Consider the following 5,668-nt stretch of genomic DNA (forward strand, 5'->3'; position numbering starts at 1 on the left):
CTAATCCATCTCTCTCACACACTTCTCCTAATCCATCTGTCTCACACACCTCTCCTAATCCATCTGTCTCACACACCTCTCCTAATCCATCTGTCTCACACACCCCTCCACCATACTCATATGGCAGCCAGCCTCTCTCTCCTTTGTCTTCCTTATATCCGCAGCTCACAGCGATGTCTCTGGGACACCCCTCCGACGACTCCGGGTGCATCCAGCAACCCGTCCAACAACGCGGCGCCACGAGACCGATCCTGGGACCACCACCGACACCCCGTCCGACACCACCAGCACCTACACCCCAACCGCCACCAATTCTCTATCCCCCGTCCACAGTGAGGGGACCATGGGAAACTCACCTCTGCAAACATTTCCTGGCCGGCCTGCAGGACGGAGTTAGGAAAGCCATAGAAACTGTAGATAAATGTAATGGTGTGATGTTTAATAATGATGATTACAATGTATTAATTGGAATAAGGGATACAAGGATATATTAATCATTGGGAAAACATATGCATGAGGAACAGGGCTTGTTACAAGGACAGGAGGGTCTATAGTGGCAGTGGAAAAGTACTGAGTATGTTAGCAGACAGAGGGTCACAGAGTAAATTAGGTGTGAGGGTCACTGACCCTAAATAAGGTTAGCGACTCTGAATAACAAAGGGAGCAATAAGGATGTTGTGGTAAGGATGTTGTGGTAAAGGGGGAGTAGAGACAAGATGTCTGTCTCCATGGAAGGTGTGAGGGTCCCTGACCTTGCACAGGGTTGGCGACTCTGAATGGGAAAGGGGGACACTGGAAGTGTTGTGGTCAGGGGGGAGTGGAGACGAGATGTGCTGTGATTTGTGGTTTCAGAGATAGGAACAGGATTTTACGACGGCAGCTACGACGGCAGCTGCAACACAGATGGAGAAGAAGATTACCTGGAGTCCGGATGCGATATTATGAACCCTACATAGGCCTCGCCAAGACCCGCCCTACTCTGTCTGTGATTGGCTAACCCTATCCCTAACCCCACCCTAACCCTAACCTTAACCAACCTAACCAACGGAGGCAACGAGTACTAGCCAATCAGAGGCATCGGGTCTTGGCGTGGCCATAGTAGGATTCTGGGTCTTGGCGAGACCTATGTAGGGTTCATAATACGGCAGTCCGGATATCAGTGAGGCGGAAACGGAGTCAGATGAACGGACCAATCAGAAAGAAGATGAGGTGGAAATGGAGTCAGATGAACGGACCAATCAGAAAGAAGACCACACATCCATATTCAGTCAACACTTTGTATAGTATAAAGACTGGGTCAGGGAAAGGAGAGGGGGTCAGACTTCGTGAACTGACACAATCTGTTGTTTGTCAGGGATAGGAAGATCTAGACCCAGAGCTCTGTATGCTTTATCCATTTACTGCTAAATAAAACGGATGGTTTTGAGACCGAACATCTTCTCCTATTGCTTTATCAACAAACACGCAGGACTACGCTCTCACATAGATGAAAATGAGTTGGTAGAGTGAGCTGAAGTCCAACAATTTGGTGACCCCGACGTGATAAAGACGGAGAAGTGACGGATTGACCACAGAAGTAAAAGACAACGGATAACTGAAGTGTGATGGCAACAACAAGCGGCCGCTAAAAAAACTAAGGTAAACAGACGCCTGTTTTATCGAAGTTCTGTTATTGGCTATACCAAATTGTGTGTTGCCATTATACGGCAAGTGTCCTAGTTAAAGTGGATGAATAAAGCATTGAAATAAATTGTGCACGGGTTTAAAGTCCCAGGGATTAGAAGCCCTGAAAGCAGCAACAGTACTGAAAAGAAGACGTGCGGGTTTAGAGACCCATGGGTTAAGAAAACCCATAAAAGCAGCGCATGCACGTGGGAAATACGGACGGGTTTAAAGACCCATGAGGTTAGAGTCCTCATAATAGCAGCGCATGTCCGTATAAGGGGTTAGAGTCCCTGAGTGAGTAGGTTTAGAGACCCTTGGGAACAAAAAAAAAACAAAAAAACGGAGGTTCCCATAAAAGCAGCGCTCACTGGTTTATGATATGTGCCGTGTTTTAACGGCAAGTGTGAATGTTTGATATTTTGCATGATTAAAAAGTGTGTTGTTTGATAAAACTGTGTATAAGGGTGGTAGAAACTCAGTAGTGTCTCAGAGAGGAAGGAGGGAGTGTCTCAGTGAGAAAGAATCAGCAGTGGAAACCTAACTGGTGCCAACGTAAACTGCCTGATAAAACTCACTGATTGGGTCAGTTGCTCGGGACGTATGTGCCATACAAACTGACTGGCTACTGAACTCTTCTCTGATTGGGCTGGTTGCTCGGAACGCAAGTGTCATACAAACCAGCTGGCTGGCTACTGAGTGGGGATAGATAAAACATAATGGAAGGGGAAGCTGACAGGGAGTGTGAAGAATACGGAGGTTGCCCTCCCAATGTTATATGGACCGTTAAGCAACAATGGGAAAGAACCAGGAGTCAAATTTGTGCAGGGCTCCCGAGGAACAAGCGAGACACCATGATTGGGGCGTATGACAGTATATGGAAAGACTTACAAACACAGGGTAAGGTCCCCAAAGAGGAGGAAAGGAAGAGATTGATATTATACCTAGGGAAGGCAGAAAAACAAGCTAAAAAGAAAGCAGATGAACACTGGAAGGCGGAAAAAGTTTCCATGTTAGTCAAAAGAAAATGGAAGAAAGATGGAGAGGAAAATGAGCAGAGAAGAGCCCACTTACACAACATGACCTTAGCTTGCATGGCAGTAGAAATGAATCAAAAACACTCAGAAATAACCAAAGAAAAAGATAAAGGAAATGAAAAAACAGAAGCATCAGCGCCAATATATCCCAAAATGCCCGGGATACAACCCCCTCCTTATCCCACACCGCAGATGCCACTCGTGCGTGTGGAAGAAGGAGTAATGAAAATGACAGCAATAGGAAAGGAGGAATACAGATCGATTAGGGAGACGTTAGAGGACGTAGTAACAAGGAGAATATCAGAGGTGGAGGACCTGGTGAGGGAGGCGGAGCGTAGGATGCAGGAAGCCAGAGAAGGGAATAGGAAAATACATGAGCAGACGAGCAGACAGGAAGAGATAGATCAGGCAAGAAGCTCACCCACGACAGTGTCAGAAACACCCTCCACCCTAAACGGGGGAGGAGCAGGACAGGGGAGGATACAGAGTCAGGGGGTTGAAACAATGGATGGGTTCAAGGAGAGACAGCTCAGAGAGATAAGAGAGGAAGTAATTAGGGCAGAAGGTCCCGAGGAGAGATTGGGGGCAGGTACAGAGGCGGGGGGTGTGAATAGTAATGAGGGAGACGAAGACACATACCAGGTCACAATTACAGGGGCACTAACCAGGCACAACCAGACTCATATAGCGCCCCGTGCTGACCACAGGCATAGACACCAGCTTAGGGACAGAGAAAAGATACAACCACCCGCTAGATACCATCAACTGCCACTGATATATAAAGGACCCCAAACGGGGGATGTGTATCCACCATTCTCATTCACAGACATGAATTGCATCCTGGATAAAATGCCCCCTCCCACTGAGGGAGGAGGGCCCTGGATGGAGAAATTTTGCCAACACACATTGGGATATAAATTAGCTATGGGAGATTGGAGAGCATTACTGGGAAAACAACTAGCTATGTGGGAAATACAGCAGATTGAGGCTGCAGCAGGCACTAGTTATATACCAGATTCAGAACCATTTACCAGTGAAGCCACAGCTGTGGGAAGGGCAATGAGGGATAAATTCCCCATTCCTCCCGGAGCAATGCATTCACTGACCTTTTCCATGAAAGACGGAGAAGACATGTCAGTATTTTTAAGCAGATGCAAAGGCATATGGACAGACACTGCAGGAAGCCATCCAAGTTCAGGACAGTTACAGACCACATTGTTTAGAAAAGCTGTTATGACTGGAATGCCCAAAGCAGTACAAGATGCCATGGAGGGCAATCCAGACATCCCAGGCTGCTCTACTGAGCAATGGGAAAAACATTTGATGCATCATATGAAAAGACACAAGGCTATACAGGAGGAGGATAGACAGAGCACAGAGTCAGCCCAGGTGCAGCTCCTAAAGCTCCAATTGGATGAGGCAAGGAAAAAGGTAAATGATGCTAAAAAGACAAACCAAAAAGTAGCCAATCAGATGGTTCAACAGCCGCCACCACAAAACTACACCCCAAATTTGTACCCAGTGCCTGAATGGGTGTCTAGTTCCCCTTATCGGGGCAGGCCTGTCAGAGTAACATGAGGTATGAGAGGAGGAGGGAGGGGTCGCGGAGGACCCAGAAGTAAGCCATTTACATGCTTTGGATGTGGCCAGCTTGGACACTGGATCAGGGAGTGTCCAATGCTGTGGGGACCCAGGGGAGGTCAAGGTCCAGTCAGCAACAGGGGTGGTTATGTGCAGCCCCCGGTCCAAGGACAGCCTTCAGTTATGGTTCCACTTCATCAAGACCCTCATGCAACAGCAGCTCCACCGCAGAGACAATATCCCCAGACCATGCAGGGTGGTCAGGGAGATGAGTACTGAAGGGGCCCGGGAACTCAAGGGCAGGTGGGGCTGGCAGAACCCTTCTTGCAAATAAGGGTAATGGACATGGATCTGCATTTCCTAGTTGACACAGGTGCAAGGTTTTCCACTATCGCGTGCGCCATGTCTCAGTCCAACCTTTCATCCTCCAACGTCCAGCTAGTAGGGTTCTCGGGTAAACCAGAAAATCTGCCGTTGACGACACCTCTGACTACCACGGTGGCAGGACAGACTTTTTTGCATCAATATATTTCATCACCAGCATGCCCAGTCAATTTAATGGGATGGGATATGTTGGTGAGGTGCGGGGCATCAGTCATGTGTGGGCCAGAGGGACTGGTAGTGACTTTTCCCAATTGATATTCTGTGAACTGTTCTCTGTCAATGATCCAGTCCAGCTCTCAAATGTTGTTGTCAGCTGATGTTTCACCCACGGCTGAAGGACTCTGGGCAGATATATACTGGGGACTCCTAGAACCGGGAACCAAGCAAAGCGACGGCGTACAGACTCTGTATTATCAGTGGCGGCCATGGGTCCAAATGCTACATCCCTACTCCCCTCCAATCGACCCCCTCCATGTTACTCTGTACTATGATAGGGACGGGGATGAAATTTATCAGCAAACTTTTTACAATGACATTGAAGGGACACAGTGGGAAGTATTGGCTAGTTGTATTTTAGTGGGGAATGAAGGTGTGGCAGCTGCTGTTGAATTGACACCAGAACAAATTAAGTGGTATGAGATGTCTGAAGAGGCGGTGCCCCATATCACCTTAGCAGTGCATGTTAAATACCAGGCTAGAGATCTTGGGCCGATGTGCAAGCGTCTGATGGCACTGACAGACTGGGTTTGGACCCAACTCCCTGAATTACAGTACTCCCCATCCGAAAAGGCTTACAGGATCATGCACAAGATGGCTGACAAAGTGCTGTTAGAACATAGACAAATAGAGAGATTTCATGGCAGAGAGAAGGCTGATCACTCTGACGCCGCAAGTATGATAGACACTCTCCCTGAGGCGTTATGGTCAGCAGGCCCAACTGATGTAGGATGCTGCAAGAATCTTGATCCAATCTCTTTTGAATTGACAGATCACACTCCGATCTG

This window comes from Lampris incognitus, chromosome 17 (assembly GCF_029633865.1).
Source record: "Lampris incognitus isolate fLamInc1 chromosome 17, fLamInc1.hap2, whole genome shotgun sequence".
Taxonomy (NCBI): Eukaryota; Metazoa; Chordata; class Actinopteri; order Lampriformes; family Lampridae; genus Lampris; species Lampris incognitus.